At 43.4% G+C, this 20,688-nt stretch overlaps 1 protein-coding gene across 11 annotated transcripts in view; it reads right to left on the bottom strand.

Annotated features, from left to right (window-relative positions):
* The window catches only part of PRKCA (protein kinase C alpha), a 139,078-nt gene that overhangs the window by 81,355 nt on the left and 37,035 nt on the right, over positions 1-20,688 (bottom strand). The window lies entirely within an intron of this gene.

A 20,688-nucleotide genomic window follows, 5' to 3' on the forward strand; every position in this document is an offset into this window, starting at 1 on the left:
TGAATCCGTTATTCAGCTCTCCTCAGTTCTTTCATAATTCCACTTCTGCTCTCATGACAAAACCACGAAGCTCCTTCAGAGGCAGAATATCTGCAGCAGCCTCGAGTTATCCTGCAGGCTGCAGAAAACTTCTGTCCCAACTCCCATTCCCGTTGCTTAGCACACCAAGGAAGGCAATGCCATGGCATGTGGCCCACACCCTGCTTGACTCAGAGCTGAAAAGCTACATGTGCCTAAGTGTTGCCCTCTGCAGTAAAAAGCCATGCCCAAAATCCTAATGGCAAAGATGGGTTCTGAAATAAGACATGTAGCTTTGCTCCCTTGGATGCACTGAACTCAGATGCTAATGAAGGTGAGCTCTACTGATGGGCAAGAAGTATGGCACCAGAATTCCCAGCAGCACTGGGAGCGAGCAGGGGTAGACCTGCAGCTCCAAAAGGAGCTTTTGTGCCATACAAATCTGCCCCCAAGATATATGTTGGCCTCTTCACTTCACGATCTTGCAAGTGGTGCTTTGTTAAATGCTCTTTTAAATCTACGTGTGATAAAAGCAGTAATCATGACTCCCCTTTCAGGCACACACTGTCCACTGAAGTTCCATTTCCAGTAATGCTCTATGTATTTATCATTCTATTGGAGAGGAATTTACAACAAAGTCTGTTTTGCTTTAGGAGAGAAAAACATTTCTGTTTACATGAGGGCTTCCTTTCCATAGGGCTTACATTTAAAATAATAACCCTGGGCTTCCTCCAAATCCCATCAGCAGAGCTCTCCTTTTTAAGATGATGGACACTACTGTGAAAATATAAGCTCAGGTCTTCCCTTGCCTATGCTGAGCAACACATCCCTTGCCTTTTCTCCTGGATTACAGCTGATTTTTCCTTGTAAATAAATAATAAAGAAGTTACCCTGCTTCGTGACTGAAGCATTATGATTTATGAAGCTGCAGTGGGAGAGGGAATTGCGTAGAGTTTCCTGATTATTACAGATTTATAAGTGAACAACATCGGATTTATCTCATCTCCACGTGTATGGAATTTGGATCTTTTTGAGCTCATGGCCTTATGGCCAACAGAGGCAAGCAGGCCCCTCTTTGCAATGAAATGCTCTTCAGACCCTGCTGCAAATACCTGCATCACATGGAATTGCCTCCCACTAGAAGAGATGGATGCTCCCCTATTAGCAAAATGCTTTAGGATGAGCATAATCACATTTGGGGAGAGCTCGTTTCTCTCCATAGGCTATAAAAGGATTCTCAGTTTAAAATTTACAGTGTTGGCATTTAAATGTGAATGGATTAAGCTCATCCTATACATTGGCTAACGTAAAATCAGGTTTAAGTTAATAGCATAATCCGTGTATGCACTGTGCTTAGAGCCAGCCACTGGTGCTGGGCTGTCTGAGCACACTGCAGCAAACCCTGAGAATTCCCTGCACTGCTGGGAACACAACCTAATGCACTGCCTTGTGCTTTTTGAATTCCATTAGCAGGACACTCACTGAAGATTCCTTTCCTAGGGATTTCAGGTTAAAAACTGTTACATCTTTATTCTTGTGCCTAATGTTGCCCTCCCACACAGTGAGTGGTCAGGCATTTGATCATGTCAACTTACATCTCACTGCACATACAGAAATTGTAGTAGAAAGCTCAGTTAGAACCAAGCAGCACACGTGCATGGGCTGTCAGACCCAAGTCTCCTCTAAGTAGAGCACATTGACTTTCATCATATTCTGTTCATTCCTTCCCCTTTTGGACCAATTTCTGGACATATTATGCAAGCTGAAAGAATAGATGCAAATTCCCTAGCAGCTATTAGTGTGTCTAGACTCATTCATTGACCTAGAAGATGTCTTAATTGCTTCTTTTCTATCTGATGGGGAAAATATGCTCTAATTTTTCCTGGCTGCAATCTTTCTTGTTAAATTTTCCAACTGAAATGGAAATAACCGTATTTCATAGAAAATCAGCTATATTCTGTGTTCCCTGAGACTGAGTTGTGTGGAATATTTATCACAGATTTAATGTGATCCATGGAAACTTCTGTTCATTTAAATGTTTGTTATTAGGATATCAGACATTTCGGGCTCTTTGCTGCTGGCCAAGGTACTGGCTGTTCTCACTGGATCTTACTAGGCTTTTACAATATGTAGGTTGGGATGCACTATATAGTACTATGTACATCTGTAGGTGTTTTAATCAGCATATAACATCTATGTGTTCTGTTTTTTTTTAAATTATTTTAACAGTTTTTATGTTTTGTGAAAAGGGTTCCTGGAAAATTTTCAGGTGTGTCCAACTTCACAGATGTTATTTATCTGTGACAAAACCAATGGTACTCTCACACCGCACCTGGACAAGAAATAATAACACAGAGATAAAATGGAGCCAGAGACAGCATTGTAACTTCTGCTAATATGGTTCTTAAGGGGATTATTAATGTATTTTCTCTCTGCACAGCTTGCCAAGTGCCTAAATGTAGCTAACCACGAGGATAAGCAATATAATTGTTAGGTTAGCTAGTCAAGAATTTGAATCTCAGGGTGAAAAAGATACGTTTACACGGTAGGTCTCCATTTGTAGGAAGGAGACTGATCCTCAGATGAAGCAATACATTGGGTAGATGCAATATTTTGTGATTTTAAGATTAAAAGAGCCTAAGAAGCTTTTGGGCTGTGTGCTGCATCAAATGTACACTGCTGCAGCACTGAGCACCAGACGCCAAGAAGTATTAGCAGATTTAAGTGAGGATGCATTTCACTGATTACTTCCTGTTAACGAAATTTTGTTTTAATCATTTAAACTGTTAATGCTCGTATCAAGAATGCTATAAAGAGGCATTGCAGGCACTGTGTGTCACATGTCCTTTCTGATAGCTTTATCTCCGGGGAATCACCCCAGTTGGAATAACAGGCTTTCATACAGAAGAGATCATCAGTTTCTCATGTTAACCTCTTTATTCCAATCCCCTCTCTACGTAATGCCCAATAGAAGAAGTAATTAAAGCTGCTATTTATAAGTCTGCCACGTTTCCAACCTGAAGCAGTGAGGACCTGAGTGCCGCAGTGCCGCGCAGCACAGCCAGCAGTGCCCTGCATCGTGCATTGCTCACCGCCATGGGAGGTGCACAAGTTCACACCAGCAGTTATTCCCTTTCTGTGCATTCCGTGTGAGCACAGTGCCTGTGCTGCCAGAATATTCTTCAGATCTTTGATCCAGAGAAGGCACTGCAGGACTCTATGAGTCCATTCCAACACACAAAGAAAATGCAACCAAAAGATCCCAAATTCGTATTATTATGAAAAGTTGAAATAAGCCATGCTTTGTAAAACAGGATTTTTATCGCTTTACTCCATATACTTAACACATTTTTCCGTTCTTTCAACTACTATTTTTATTCTGCTCTGCACAAGGCTGCCCGCAAGGACAACATGCTCATTGAGGGTATGAATGTTTCATTCACGGCCTTTGACAACCCAAAAAAGAATTTCACTGCAGAAAATATAGCTATGTATTTTCCACCAGACTCCCATTATGAATAATACTCTTTCAGACTTGTTCGAGTGCTTTCCTGGAAGAGTATAATGACTGCCGTTCTTTGGCTCTTCATGCTTGTACTTTACTTTTCCCTTACCATCTTCTCAAGAACGTACTCAGCTCTGAGGCAGCCAATCCTTTGTTGAACACAGCTCCTTTCCCACTGGGGAATCCACACCAGGATTACACCACAGGAGAGGCCATATCCAGGAGAATATCTGCACTATTTGGGTCATTTGCTTATCTGCTGAGCGGCACCCGGCTTCCTAAAATGAATCTTAAAACAATGGAGATCAACTTTGAACTAAATTGTCTGCTACAAGAATTCAGCCTTGAATGGTTCTAGGAAAATATAAACAAATAAAATCTGTCTCTGAAAGGCTTTCCTCATGCTTTCTGAAGAACTGAGGTGCACTGGTGTTATGTGCCAGTGCAGACCTCATCATGGGAGACGGCCAAAAAAGTTACATCACAGATCTGAAATGTCTGGAGCAGGAACTGAAGGACTCAATTTCACTATTCCTTTCAAAAACCTTCCTATTTTAAGGAATATTTTTGGTTTTGTGGTTGGATGACAAATCCTTCAAAGTTAAAAAAAATGTTTGATTAACTGTTTCCATGCTTTGACAGTAGGATAATTGAATCCTTAAGTAGGAATCCTATACACTGAATTCCGTGACCCACAGAAACTTCAAGTTTTAATTCATAGATGGAATTACCATGTTAGAAAAAGGAATGAAACAGCATTAAAGTGAGAGGAAGGGGAAAACCTGAATAAGAAAAGAATAATCTCAGAAGAGACCAGAATGGCTGCAAACACTGCTGAGATTCCTTCCCCCCCAGCAACACTTATGTGATTCACACAGAACACAGGCAATTATTAGAACTTTTACTGAGGGACATTACATTTTTTCTTATTTATGGCCATACCATTATCTTATAGAAGGAGTTAGTAAGTTGTTTCTAAAACAGCAGAGATTTGTGTTAGGTAGGGGGATGAAACCACTGTCATTGCTCCAAAAGGATGTTTGATAGCACTGCAGTAGGAAAAACACCATAGCTTAATGCTCACTCACTGCAGTGCAGAAGCCAATGCATTCAGCTTTAAGTTAAAAATGCTTAAAGAACCATTTGAAACAATGGCTATGAAGCAGTGGACATTTATGCTGAGCAGAGCAGACAGCTTCCAGCGGTGTGCCACTTCCATCACGGCTGCAGCACGAAATGGGAAGCTGCTGTGACAGGTACAGCCACGTCAGACAAATAAAAGCTTCTGCACTGGAGGCTCCTCACACCAGAAGGAGTTTGAGGCAAACTGGAGGAGTTTGCCTTGTTTTCCTTAGGAATTAAGAGTTTCAAATTCATACTAATGAGCTAAAAAACACTCTTTTCTGTTGCACATATTATAATTCTGTACAGAAGTGACATTCAAGTGCTCTAAATGCTAGGAGCACTCATATTCCTGGACTAAGACCCTTCCCAAGTGGCCCTCCGGCAAACTTAGGCAGTTTTATGCTTCTTGCAGGACTATGGAAATAAACAGCTTCAGCTGCATCACATACTCTGGACAGTGTCTGGCTCTTCTAAAACAATGAAACATCCAAAAAAATATGTTACTGTTTTTGTGGCCTCTGTATGGCCATAGAAATCCTTCACCAGTCCTCACCACCCCAAAGCACAACACAGATCTGAGTGTTTCTCACTGATGTTCAGGAACTGGATTCTACCACTGGTGCAGTCAGCACCCTGCATCCCGCTCTGCTGGTTGGGAATTGCTGCCCCTCTGAGCCTGCCAAATCCAGGCCAGCAGCAGGGAACTGCTGTGCTTCTGCTCAGCTTCAATACGCATTTCAAAATCCCTTCCCTCTTTTGAAATGGTGCCACTGGAAGTCTCATCCCAGCTGCGCCGCGGGAGCTGCAGTCAGGATTGCAGGTAGTGCTTCTTGGCAGTGGGCAACCTTAGAAAGCAACAAACTTTAGTAAATGCCATCTGGGGAAGGGGAAAATGGACAGGACAGAGACATCTGCTGTGTTTTCCAACGCAGTTAATGACAATAGGGACTCAGTGATTATGTCTGATTTCTAAAATGCAGTATTGGTAAAAGGCAGGGCATGGCAGTTCCAAGATAGGTGCTCGAATACTGCAGTAATTCCCCCATCTTTTCCTCAATCTTTTGATAAGCCATGTCCTACTTTTCCTCTTCATGCTTTGTTCTAGGCCAACTGACACCAACTTTTCATACATGCTGTTATCTGCTGGATAACAGCACTGCACTGCTGTAGAATGGGACAAGAAAAAGGACATGTATTTCTGACAGCTGCAGAAGTGCCTGTTTGGGTGGTTCTGAGTACGAACATCATAGCTGAAATTTGAATCAAATTAATAGAAGTGTTTTTGAAAATGCAAAAGGCAGTACAAATATTTGAATTCTGGCTGGAAGCTTTTCCTTACTTTGGACTTAGAATGTTTGGATGTGTATTTTGGTACCAGAATATCTTAAATCACAGCATATGTGGACACATGGTGAAATGTAACATTATAGTACCTACATGCTTCCCAAAGTACATGTAATTGAGCAGCAACTTGAAAATGGCTTTAAAAATGTAGACATATTTTTTTTTCCTTATTGAGAATGCATATTTAAGAATTAAAGTATAATTTTAACAGCTCACTATTGAGTTGCAGCAGCTAACTTTGAGACTTTCAGTGCTTCAGTTCAGCACTTCTGAGGACCCTTATTTTCTTAGTTTGTGCATTTAGAGATTAATGTTTGAATCAAAGGCCCTCACAAGTTGCTAGGTGACTGCACTGAGAAAATCTAACCAAATAAGAAAAGCACTTCTTGAAGATGAACTGAAAAGGGAAGCAAACACTGTTTGTTCACCACGCTGCTGCTGTAGCATGCACAAAGAGAGCTTCAGAACTGAACCAGAAGTGTTTACTTGAAAAATAAATACCTTCTTTCTTTCTTTTTTTTGGCACAGCCTTTGGCAGACTGACTAAACAGCAAAACGCAGTATTAATGGATTTGAGAACTCACCCCAATGTAAGTTACCCTATAAAAAAAATGTCCAAAATTGCCTTGCTCTGAAAGCTGCTTTGCTGGTGCCCTTCTACGTGTAACTCATCGCGGGTGTGAGCTCAGGCTTACCATTTCTGCCACCCATTTGCCTTTAAAATCCTGGCTAAACTGCTTTTCTATGGAAATCAAGACACAAAGAGATTTTCAGAATACAGCTCTGCAAAACAAAAGAGGGACAAATATCAGGAATACAACAGCCATCCTCAGCAGCCCACTGGCAGATCATTTCCAGATCCTTTTGTGAGATGCAGGAGCCATGCATGCAACACCTGCTCCCCATGCCAAAGAACAGACCCTGCAGGAGTCAAATACAAATGGCAGCCACTTATCTAGGGGTGCTGGTGAGCACACAACTCCAACTTCTTATGGCCCCCGCCTTTAACTCCTTATGTACAAGAAACACCCTTAGCATGTTTCTAGGAAAATTCTGACCTGAGTTTCTCCAAAACACCAGAACAGCCCATACAAAAAGCCATTTTTAGCTGCAGATAGACCTGTGATGCATTTGTTTTGTTCTTAAAGACATTACTAAAATCACCTTTTTCTGTACTTATTAACTGTGACTTCAACCAAAGACGAGGTTCAAAACTGACATGCTGATACCAAAAACTTAAAACACCATTCTGAAACGACAGCAGTTTCTCCCTAAGAATACACTTCAAATATCAGGACATTTAACCTCTTCTCCTGCACTGCCTTTGCTGTCACGCTGCTACGTTCCCAAGGCTGTAGGCCAAGCAGACGTGGGTACAAAGCCAGCCCTGTGTGGTTGGGATGGACACTTAACTTCAGTCTGTTCTTTCATCCCTGAGCTGGGTTCACATAACTCTTCAGACGGTGAGGGAATTTATTCCGGTCATTCCTAGCTGAAGCTTCAACCAAAGCAGAAAGCTACAGAAGCCGTGGTTCAAAAATTATGAAGAATAATGTTGTGGAAAGTTCCATCTGGGAAAGCACTCGTGTCCTCAGTGTTCAGCTCCTTCAGTGGTGACAGCCCTCGGAACGCAATCCCCTGCATGCATCCCACCCCTTCCCCACAACATGGACCGTCTCCGCGTTCTCCATTCTGGCAGGATGTCTGCTGCTTCCTGCCAGCTCTGAGCAACCAGCCCACCATCCCGACACATGGCAAAGAAAACTGAGGCAAACATTCAAATCTGACAGCTTGTTGGAGAAGGGAAGAGGAAATCAATTAGAAGGGAGGCACAGAGCTTCTCCCCCTCCTCTCCCAGCGCTGGGTGGCAGCGGCCACGTTTGTCATCTGGCACTGAGGGACGAGGGTCCGACCCTGCCCTGATGGGTTGCTTTCAGCAAAAACAAGATGTTAACACAGCATCCGTTTGTCTGCCAACAGCATCCAGCTCTTTTGCGACTGGAACAGCTTCTGCTGAGAAGCAGACACGAAGCAGGCTGTGAGCACACAGAGACCTGGGCTTTCTCTGAGGTCACTCAGGAGATGAAGCTTCAGCTCTTCCCATAAAAAAGCCTTCAAAGGCTCTGCAGCAACCTGAACAGCTCACGGACAGCACTGAGCATTTCCTATTGTTGCCTATAGATGTGAGCCTCTGTACAGCTAAGAGAAATAAAACTGCAGATTAATGCTCATCTGGCTTATTGATTCTGAAATTAAGAAGAAAAGGCACCGCAGGCAAAGGAGGGGAAGAGGAGAAAAGAATGGTGATTTCTGTATGCTGCACTGGTGAGAAACACCTTCCTGTGCCATGGCCTTTGTACAGAGCCAGGCAGCAGTATGTGACACCACATGGGCAGTGCTCTCAGCTCCACCTGTCCAGTAGACATAGTGGGATCTGATCTGAAGGGTCACACATGGCACAGTGATTGGGTTCTGGAAACAAAAGTCTTCAGAAATCAAGCTGAAGAGGGGCTGAATGTCACCTCCATGCCCAGGCACCATACAAAATGCCCTTCATTGCTTTCCAAACTCTTTTTCTTGGTTTATCTGCCAGGATTTTCTTTCTTTCCTTTGTCACAACCATCCTTACAACACCCGCACTGCTGGGAAAACTCTTCCCCAAAACCTCCCTGGTGAAGAGTCTCACGTTCACTTTTCTTTCAGAACAGCATTTCAAACACTGCTCTCCCCCATAACTGAGCACCTTTATTCATAAAGTTTTCTTGTAGTATTTTCCTTCTGCATTTAAATGTCAAAACAACCTGGCATACAGCTTGAAACACACCATGCAATATTAATTTATCCTGTGCAATGAGCCACTGCCTTTTTGAATTTCTTCAAATTGCAGTGTTATTAAAGATAACGAAGATTTCAGTGTTTGTTTGGGATCTGCCTCGTTTCACCGTGGATGTGGCACTGAAGAATGATGCAGCCTGAAATAACCACAACACCACATTTAGTTTGTGTTGTAAAAAGAGCAGAACCAGCAGCAGACCGAGCTGATACAACAGGAAGCAGAACGTTAATTCTGTGTCACTTTCATATGCACCGTCCCCAACGTGCTTGCTTTACTTAATATTAATTAGGAAACCTTATGTAAGTTGGTTTAATACATTCACATTGAGTTTTGTTGCTTTTTTATTTAGAGCTGGAACATATGATCAGCCTAGCTCCGCCGAACTACCTAATTAGCCATCTGCTTCTCCAAGTTTTGTTAAATATGTATTATATAGCTTTAACAAAAGGGTATTTTATCATCATATGTATTCTTCTCTAATGGTACTAAAGTGCATGACCGATGAAGTCTCCTCTGTTACACAGAAACGCACCACAGAAACAAAGCTGTGCCCTCGTTTGGTACCACAACACAACACAGCAACTGGGAAACCAGACCAGAGCATCTCAGTAATGTGCAACAACATCCTGAAAGCCTGGAAGAAACATTCAACAGCAATAAAGCAACAACATACACACAAATCATCAGCAGAGCCTTCCTTTTCTCTTAGAAACAGCAGTGCTCCGAGGAGCAAAGGACTCACCCGAAACCTGAAGGTTCTCTTTCCATTTTGCAGCTTTGCTGATCTCTTAACCAACCAAGGACCGGCAGAGCTCAGCTAAGCCAGCACAACAATCCTAATGCTATTAAGCAGGCAATCCAATTAAGCCATTTCCAAGTAGTGTTTGTCATTAAAGAGAACTGTAAGTGAACAGCAAGCATGTCCATATCTGAAAATCAGTAATGTGGACTGTCCAGAAATAGTCCTGCCAAGGCTTTGAGCTCAGTATGACAGGAAGCAGAAGAATATGGTTTCAGGGTATTCATATTTTTAATGTCAAGAAGCATTTGTGCTCCATGCTAGATAACCTTTTCTTTGACTTACAGAAGGAGTTTGGTCACAATCAACACGCTGTAAAAATGTGCTGACAAACATGCACACAACTTGCTCTGCCAAAATGCTCAATGCCAAAGAATATTACCCTGTGATGAGCCCAATTCCAGCACTAACCACAGTTACATTTCCAGGAATCACACACATCATCCAAGCGTTTGCTGCACTTCTTAATAATATCGTTTTTCTCTGGTATTTTCAAAACTGAAACCAAAGAAGAAGCAGGCTATCTGAGCTGCTGATGTGAAAATGGATGGAAGATTGTCCTAGCAGAAAACAAGAAGCCACACCATGTTGATTCCAAATAAAATGCTTTGCATCCAGAATTGCTCATATGTAATAAAAGGAAAAGTGATGAAGGGGAAGTGGAGGAGACATGCAGGTGTGCAGGAAGTCATCTGCTGAGCACCAGGGGAATCATTTCTTTACTACCAAGAAATTCTCCAACGGTTGGTTGGAATGGCCTGCGATCAGCCAGCACCAAGTATGGGCAGATTGATCATAGACTCCTAATACATCCTTGCTCATTTAATCTTTATGAAATTCCATTGAATATTAATAGCAATTAATAACAATTGATAACAATTACATCCCTATAAATACTTCATATGTAAGCAGATCAATAAGCCAGAATTTCTGGACCCACAGTCCTCTTGGACATAAGATGGAAGCAGTCCTGTGTGCAGGACAGCACACACTGTCTGCTCCCCTTCAGCAACAACAAAGTGTAGGAATGGGAAGCAGCATGCCAGCACACTGAAATTAACCCTAGCACTTCAGCTGAAGATCTGGGCATAAGCATTGCATATCACGTAAGGCAATGAGAATGGCCATCAGCAATTTCATGCTGCCTTGATTTTTAAGTCAGCTCAGTACTTAAGGGGAATGTGTGCAATATATGCACAATTCTTCCCAAGTAAACTTTAAAGAACTGGGGAAGACGGGAGAGAAGAATTCCATTCTCTTAAGTAAAGATTTGGGGTTTTTTATTTTATTTTTTTAAAGGGAAGTTTAGAACAAAGATAGATTTTTAACATCAAGACACACAAAAAGCCCCCATAAATTATCTTAACTGTCTCTCACATGGAAAACATGAACAACAGCATCATTACTCATTTCTATTAATCTCAGCCACAACGTACTGCTTCCACTTCATGTTCCCAAGAAACAGAAGGAATGTGCATCCAGTTCTGTGCAAGAAATCGTTTTGCAAATGCAATCTGTATTGGTTATTTAGGACACCAAAAATCCCAACTGATGCTGCGCAGTATGAAAGTCGGAGATGAGTGGCAGCAATGAAGTTTCTTAGAAAAGACACCAGGGAGGGCACAACAAGGGATTTCATCAAAATCATGCTAGATTTCCAAGAAACAAGCACAAAGTTCACCTGCTCAAATCACATGTGAAAATGCTGCCGTTTCTTGGGAGCAAAAATGATGATTGTATTCAGTTTTAGTCATAAGCCCGTATTTATAATGGATCCACCAATGACAGTGTCTCTTCCGAGCATCTGAACCCAAATACTGAGCCATGATTCATCTGACTTGCAAGCATCCACCTCCTTTGTCCTCCCTAACTCACGCACTGTAAGAGAGAGCATGAAATGTCAAGTGCAAGGACTTCTGCTCTCTGGAATGGCAGAACTGAAATTTAGTGTATGAGTAAACACCTAAAGGGAATGTTTTCATAACACACCAAGAAATGCTGCAGGTAAGAGCTGTGCTGATAACTGTGGGTGCAGCTGAAAGAAGCTCACAGAGCTGGGATGGCACTTTCTCATCCTCCAGGGCACCCAACAGACCTCTGTGCTGCTCAGGTTCAGCTTCATGTAAGGCACCGACTGGCAATGCAGAAGGAAACACTACCAACACACTTCAGAGGTACCATACAGAAATAGGACAGACTTATGAAATCTGCTGCTGACATTTTTCAGGTAACAAAATCCTCAGGATAAGCCAGGAGTTTATTTTTATAACAGTTCTGACAATTTTTAACAGTTTGCTTACTTTATCTCCTAAAAATATTTCCTATCATATGAGAAATGTGTATTTCTAGTTAGACCCCACTGCTCAGTTTCTGTAAGAAACAAGGAACTGGGGGATGCCACGCTCTTCCCAACTCCCATAAGACTCAACCACCAATCCAACATCCAAAACCTCACAAATCCCAACATCTCCTGAGAAAAACAATGCAACAAGAGCCCTGGGTTGGGAGGGACACATGGGATGTGCTCCCCAGAACAGGATGTCACAGCACCACAAGGACAGTCCCAGCTCAGGGGCACGCAGGAGGCATCCAGGATCTGAAGCGGTGCAAAGTGCAGCACTATGATTCATGCCAACCACTGCTGACTCCTGGTACAACGGCACATGGAGAGCTACTGAGAAAACAGAAGTTCAGAAGGTAGTAAAATAATAATGTTATTGTAAGGAAAAAAAGAAAGAAAACATCAGGTAAAATAAAGAGAAAAAATAGGAGGAACTCAAATGTAATTTATTGCTGATTGCGTGTTTATATACCCAGCTGCAGAAGCAATAAAGATCCCAGCCACCTCCTCATGCAAATGATTTCCTCAAGACCGGGCCCTGTGTTTTTGCATGGCACCCAAGGACACGCAGCACACGGCAATGCAGTGGGAACTTCCTGCAAAATACTGCACAGCAGCACTGTGCCAGCTGCAGCCCTGGTGCCCACCAACCCATGTCAGTGTCTGGGAAGCACAGGGATCAGACTGGGCCCTGTGTGGCATCAAGCACATCGTGAAGCCAAAAATCTGAGCAGGCTGCAAATTTCAACAAGATATTTGGAATGATACTTTCATGCCGGAGGTCGTCCGCCAATGGGATGGGATGGGATGGGATGGGATGGGATGGGATGGGATGGGATGGGATGGGATGGGATGGGAGGAGGAGAAATCCCTGTCCCTGGGGTGTTCCAAAACCCAACACATGGCCCTGAGCCAACTGACCACACCTCAAGGCTGGAGCCAAGGCAGCAGAACAAGAGAAGACTTCAGAGGTCTCTGCCATCTCCCTTTGCTCTTGTGCATAATCAGTCCCACGGTTCCATGGAAAAGGGAAAGCTGGGGGTGGGGGAAGCAGTTTACTCTCAAAATACTCTGTAGCTTTGAAGTCAAGTGATACAAAAGGTCAGATCTCTGGTGGGGAAAGAAAAGAAATGTCATGTTGTACTTTCATTACCACTCACTGCAACTTTGCAGGTGACTGACAGTCAAAAAGAACACGAAGAGTCAGATGATGGCTTCGTCCTGAGATTCTGCTGGCAAAGCCACCAGTACTACTGCCTTACCTACCAAATAGGGAAGATGGTAATAGCACAGTAATACAGCTCAGTTGTATTCTTAGATCATTCACTGTTTGCCCTTTTCCCAATCTTTAAAAAAGATATCCTTTACTAACCTAACTAATTTTTTTTGCAAAGCTTAAGAAAGGTCTATTAGCTCTGGGATTAGAACCATCGCTCACTGTATTATTGCTCAATATATAATGGGATAATGGAAAACTGGGCATCATTTACAACATGCAATGTCAACTTCCATCACCAAGATGTCACACCGCTTTCCCCAGCCCATCCACTAAGCAGCTAACCAAACCACAAACAGAATGAAGCTCAATCAACATGTCGCTGTTCTATCACGACCAGTTTGGAGCTTTGAAACCCAAATGGCTCAAAACATACCACTTCTTATTTTCTGGTTAACAAATAACGATTTATTTCTGTATCACTAATGGAGCCTGAAATTAAAATAGATTTTCAGAGCTGCCACCAGGCTCGGGCTGCCCCATGTGCTGTTCCCTCTAGATGAGACTGTGCTGGGGCCACGGAGCATCAAGTTCCATACGACTTCCCTCACTGGACTTATGGACCTGGCTTGGGTCAAACCACCGCAGCTACAGAGCCAGCAATGGAGCATTGTAAGCACAGCACAGAGCTTTGCTCCTGATGGGTCCAGTGGATGCTGGAGCACCGCTTCGAAAATCAGAGCACTTTAAAAAGCACATTCCTTGAAACAAGCTGCAGAGGAAATGTGAACAAACCCAAAAAATAAATAAGCTCAAGCAAAAGTCCTGTCTGTACTCTTAGCACACAGTCCTCGCACTGCTCCAATCCCTCCACCCTGCTGCCATGTAGGAACGGGAGCACTCCCTCCCTTACGCTGAGGGAACGAGCATGTTGTGGGCCTTTTGGGCATAAGAAAATGAAAAGATTGAAATAAATTCAGCAAGAAGGCATCCAAGCAGAGGAAAGGAGCACGCTGCACCCCACTGAATGTAAGAGAACCTCAAATAAGGGCTTTAAGCACCTTCTGTGTGTGGTTTTACGTGTCCATGAGACATACTTATGCCCTGAGTTGTGCTTCTATAAATTACGGGCGGTACTTATTTTACTTAGAAGACCTGGAAGAGGTCAGAAAGGACACAGCTGTATCCAGCTGTTACCTGCCTACAGGACTCTTAACTCTCTTTATGATAACGAGTGTAATTGTTCCAGAAAAGGTCTACACAGAAAGACAGGAAGGAAAGAGGTTACAAAGGCAAAGAAAAGGTTCTTCTCGATACAGAATGGACATAACAAGAGCAAACATTCAAAAGCAAAGAGCTTGTCTGCTATTGTTCCTCATGGCCTGGTTTTCAGAACGTAATCCAGGACATTCCTCCTCTCCCAACGAGAGGCTGGTTAGGTTAATGCAAGGACAGTCTCCAGCTGCCGAGGGTACATCCTTTGAAAGCATGGTACGAAATGAAACTGATTTCACGTGGGCTATGTTCCCAATAATATCTAACATTCTCCATCAAACTAAGCAGTTTACCATAGGATTACAAGAAGATTACTGAAATGCATCATATAAAAACCCCACCAAACAGATTTTGACACAGCGACAGCCTGTGAGGAGAAAAAAAATATCTGGTAAAACACCTTTGGGTCTTTCTGTTCATTCTCAGCTCTTCTTACCATCACACTGTTAGATTTTCACTAATATTACAATTTCTGTACATACTTATATAGGATTCTAGTTTCAATTAATTTTTTCTATCTCATGTTATCAGCATTTACTAGCTCAAAAAAAAAAAAAAAAAAAAAAAACCCTTTATAGCTGAATATAGCAAAATGCTACTTAATTGGGAACAGAGGACGGCGAAGGACCTCCAGGGTAATTGAATCCAGCCCCTTGCTGCTATGGGCAACCGGGACACAGTCCTTCCAGAAGGTCATCTTCCAACCACCGCGTTTCTGGGTCCGACCTCCCTGGGAAGCTCTCCCAGGACAACTTTCCTCTGACAGTCACAAAATCTGCCGTTTTCCTCCTAAATGTATTCATGACATACTTCTTTGTCCTCAGATTAACACGAGAGCGCTGTCACGAACGATAAAAGCACTTCTGAGGTACAGCTGCCACTAGCAGCGCCGTAAGTGAAAAAGAAACAAAGCACAGCATGGTAGAAATAAAGAGCATTTCAGTGCTGAAGTAACAGGCTGCATTTTTATGTACAGCATCGTAACAGCAGACTTCAAATAGTCGAAGGAAAAAAGCTTCAGTATTTGCTGACCAACTCCAGCAGCCACCGGGTGGAAGAGCAGGAAACAAGCAGGATGGGATGAAAAGCGGTAGCACTGGGAGGAGGGCTTGTTTTCCTTTTACTTCTGAAATTGGTGCCGAAAAGAGGAGCACAAACTTTCATTTGTCATAACTAGAAGGAATTAATTAAAGCGATTTTTAATGGGCAGCTTTTCGCCTCATTCTTTGTAGAAGGGTGGCAGTACCCAGAGAAAAGCTCAGAACGTGCCAGAGAGACGTCGGTTTTGCAGCACTGCCAGGGAGACACGCAGCTCAGAACAGCCACAGTCACAAGAGCCCTTACACTCATATGCAGAGAGCACAACGTCTGTCTGCTTGGAAAACCCCCCGTGAAGTCTGTCAGCTGTCACTTCGGCCATGCAGGTTCCTACACAAATCATGGAATAATGCAAAACAGACACATGATGGCAGTGGTCACAAACACGGGTGCTTTCCCCTCGTATTTAAATTTGTGCTTCTTTAAATACCAAAAGCAGCAGCACTCTTTTCCCTCGGTTTGAAACTTCCTGTATTAAGCACTGCTATGGATTTCCACTTACAATTAACAGTGAAAACTACAAATAAAATAATTAAGTTTTGTAATTTAACAGCGTCTTCTTCTTCTTACATCACACATCTGAAGATATTAATAGAGGCCCTAAAAATAAGCATCACACAGCACAGCCACGAGAGATACCTAATACTCAACAAAATGCAGTAGAGGGGATGAATACCACCGCTATTTTTAGCAAGAATAACATTTTCCTGAACGAAGTCCTTCAGAGACGAACTGATTTGACAGGAAAGTGGAAAAGCATAAAGCAAAGAATGCTCCAACAGGAGGTCACCTGGGAGCTCCCTTCCCTCCCTGGCGCAGGGCAGCTGTGCAGGAGAGCACTGTTTTTGCTATACCCCGTTTCAGAACTCTCCTACGGTATCTGGGGGAAATACAGGAGTTTTGAGCTGTGTATGTCCCTGCTCAACACAGGGAAATGCGATCAGATGGCCTTTAAGGGTCCCTTCCAGCCCAAACCATCCCGTGACTCTATGACTCTCCTAATGTGACTTAAGTTTGATTACACAATGACTTCAAATGAATATTGCTTTAGTCTTAAATGCTACAGTTGCACAAGAACCTGCAGGTAAATGAGATCTGAAAGCTTAGAAGAGAGGTGAGAGATAACAGCACCTAAATGCACCGACTGTCTGAACAGTTCTATTAGTTCAATAAGCTGTTTCCTAGGCTTGAACACAGAATTAACAGCTTCAACTTTGGAACATTTGACCTAAATAGAGAATTTATATGTAAGTATAGATGGAGCATCGTGTAGCAAATCTCCAATATATTCAGCAGACAAACTGAGCATCAACAATAATTGGATGGATTGATCCACCTTGCACCTAACTTGATGTAAGTGATTAAGACGACAGAACGATAGATCAGAGCAGGAACAGACGGTGGGATTCTTTCCCCAAATGAGACACTGTTATTAATTAGTAAGACAAATAAAATAAAATAAAAACCTATCTGCTTCATTTGCATCATTGTGCAATCACTGCATGTCTTTCAGTTCCCTAAAATGATTTGAGGCTGTCCTTTTTGGCAAACACTTCACACGTGGTCAGCAGAAAGAAAGCTGTGGCATACAACTTTATTACCATCACTATTAAACATGGGAAAACACATCTTTAATTGCCACAGCACTCTTAAAACAAGCTGCTTACACGATAACTTACAATGCAGAAAGAAGAAAAATCACATGAGAACACGAAGTGCCATTATTAAAACCATATATCATGGGAATGTAGAGTCCAGTCGAACTGTTAATGATTTCCAGCAGCCAACACCACTGAGAGGGTCAGGGCAATGAAATGAGGAGTCCCAAATCTTCTTAGTAATTTCTGGCCCAGGTTCATAGGAGGGTGGGACCTGTGATGCCATGCAGTGCCCTGCAGGGAGGAGACAAACACTGCAGTGCCAGTCCCAAGGAGGACTCATCTCGTACCAAGATGAGGCTGGCAGAGTCAACACTCCTTGGTTAATTATTGCTAAGGAGTAATAAGTAAAGTCTGGGGGAGGTGCAGTGTTTGCTCCAGATATTCCTGAGCAAGATATTCAAAGTCCCAGCACTTAAAGCACAAAGCTGCTTCCCTTGGCAGAGGTGTTCTGCGGGGAGAAGTGAGAAGCTCTCCTCACACGCGTGGCTCTGAAGTGTCAGCTCCCAAATGTTCAGAGCACTTTATTTGAATAGGAGAAACAAAGCAGGTTGCAAGTACAATGCTCATTTCTGAGACTGTTACCCAGAGACCACTCTTAGAGGAATAAAAGCAAGAAATAACAAACTGTGCTACTTTTCCATTATGAAGGATTTCAGATTTATCCAGCACATGCAGCAACTGATCTGATTTACTGCCCCTGGAGAACCTCAATGCTTTAAGAACCAAAGTACCCCAAGTATTTTGGGTATGCTGAAATGACAACTGGTGGCAAAGCAAAACTTCTGAACCTGAGGATCCTGCCCTGTACTGATCACACCCTTCTTGATGCAAGTAGGATTTAATGAAGCTTCACGAAGCAGCTTTCATTTACTGCTAACACTAATGTTAGAACTGAGAAAAAGCCACGGCCTCACTGAACACTCTGTAAGAAGTAGGAGGAAATGCTTCACCCTAATTGTGAAAGTGTGGTGGGATAAAACCCGGATTGTTTCACATCCACGCAGAGCAGCGTCCCGGGGAAGTTCTCCTTGCTTGGAACACATCCACCCAGAGCTGGGCAATTCAAAGGGTGCAAAACCACGGCCGACCCTCAGGGAAGCACAAGGCAGCTGCATGCCTGCAGCCTGATGCGTTCGGGCAGGGTGAGGGGAGCAGCAGCAGCAGTGTACAGCCCCAGGAGCTGCCCTGGGTGTGAAGGTGAAAAGGATGTTCCTGGAGGACAGAAGCAATGTCAGTGTGAGCAGATTATTACTGCACAAGGGAGTTTACAACCATGTTATATGCTGTGCTTTTAATGCATTTCTCTCATTCCATCAGCTTCAAATAAGGAAACATCCCAAAGCTGGGGACAGCATGCTGAATTTGTTGCTATCTGCTACTATAAATAGCTTTTCCTGGCTTTTTAAGACGCAGCTGTACCAAGTTTCTACCAGAAAGAGAATGAAAATGGCACTGACATCGATTTGCTGCACTGCTGTCCCACCACCGTCCCTTTCTCTGAAGGCACATCAGTCACACATCACGCCCTTACTACCTTCAAAGGAAAGAACACCATCTGCAACAAGCCTTTAGAACGCTTCTTCTTTCTAAACAGAACCCAGCCTTCAGAAGATGATTCTGTGAGCACGGATGCAGGTTTGCTGCCTTAACCATGACCCAAAAGCAGTGCCAGGCTGTGGGAGAAGGATTCCACACGTGCACAATGCTACTTTCACACCCATTGGCCTTAGCCCTTGCACGTGGCCTCCTGCCTGCAGGCCTGTCAGCATTCACAGCAACAATTCTGAGACCCACACAGAATTCCTGGTTAAATCCTGTGAGGGACTGGAACACAGGGAGTGGTGCGCTGACTTCTCAACCTAAATACATAAAATCTTAGCGAAGAAATCACAATTTAAATTCACACCTGTCAGGCAAGTGATAAAATGACAACGTTGGAGCTCGGCTCTGGCATGGGCAGGGTTGTCGTGGTTTACAGAAACTCATCACAGAACTGAATTAGTGCCAGTGGGATGGATGATCCTAGGGCAGATTACTCCAGTGCCAGCAGCCATTGGGAAAGGGATACGTTGTGCATTTGTTCTCATTTAAGCAGTGCTCAATTCCTGTAGCATCCTACGGAAGGCAAAAGAGGTTTAGCAGAGAATACACTTCCCTGTCAGACAACCAGATGGAAGAGGGAGATAACTCATCCTCCAGGTAAGGGAAGTGAATTATAAAAATACGTCCTGAGTTGAAGACAAAGAGGAGTGAATCTGCTTCTAGGCAACTGCCTCCTCTCCAGCACGCTTGAAAAGAAGCCAACAGCTCCTGCAGAGCCGCAGTGAAGGGCAAGGGCAAACACAGAGAGCTTCAGTACTCAACTCTTCAGGACAATGGTTCTGGGGAAGACAAACACATCTTGGCACAACGCTTTGTGCTCATACATGAAATTGTTGTGGTTTTATCTCACGTCACTTACTCTGGAAAAATCTATAACCCAAGAGCTGCTAAGTATCACCATGGTACAGGTGGAGGAAATATTGGTCTAAGACATAAATGAGACTTAATGCAATTCCATTTTAATGATTTTGAGAATGTTGAAGCAAAGACAGAAGTTTCTGTCTAAAGACAACACTGGGCATCCTTAGCTCACAGTGCACCACAAGTGTGTTATGATCTGCAAGTCCATGGGGAAAGGAAGCCCAAGGATATGCATGCACAGGTAAGGAGCAGAACTAGGACATTTGCATTGATGCAGATTTTTTTATTCCTAAAAGAAGGAATCATCTCCACAAACGGTTCTTAACAGAGAAACAATCTGGAGACAAACACAGTTTTAAGAGATCCAATGGTTGAGCACATTCTGCTATGGGAAGCAGAGTTTCCCATCAACACAAAACCCCTTCTGGACACAGCTGAAGCCAAGTGGGCTTTGAGGTTCTAAATTGCTCCATGGGATCTCTGTGCTCACTGCTCCCCCACAACTGCTTCCCAAACCAGATACCTCGAGGGGCTCAGCACATCTTAACTCCAAATAATTCCCATTTTAAAACCAGCAGCGACTTACTGTAGAACCATTATTCATATGTTACACGTGTTAAACAATAATCAGTGCTCCACCTCTCCTAAAACTGAAGTCCAAAATATGCATTAGTAAAAGATTCTAGGAGGGGGGTGGATGCCCCCTCCCTGGAAGCACTCAAGGCCGGGCTGGATGGGGCTGTGAGCAACCTGGGCTAGAGGGAGGTGTCCCTGCCTATAGCAGGGGGGTGGAACCAGGTGATGTCAAAGGTCCCTTCCAATCCAAACCATTCTATGATTCAGTATAAAATGCAGAACTCGTCTGCTTTCAGGACTTCCACTCCAGGTGCCACAGCAATGCCGTGCAGTTCTGGTGCTGCAGCAGCCACTGGAGCATGGAGAAGTGATGCTGGTGGACATGCACAGCACGAGGCTGCAAGGATGGGGACAGGTGCACCAGGGCCACA

The sequence above is a fragment of the Gallus gallus genome, chromosome 18 (genome assembly GCF_016699485.2).
Source record: "Gallus gallus isolate bGalGal1 chromosome 18, bGalGal1.mat.broiler.GRCg7b, whole genome shotgun sequence".
Taxonomy (NCBI): domain Eukaryota; kingdom Metazoa; phylum Chordata; class Aves; order Galliformes; family Phasianidae; genus Gallus; species Gallus gallus.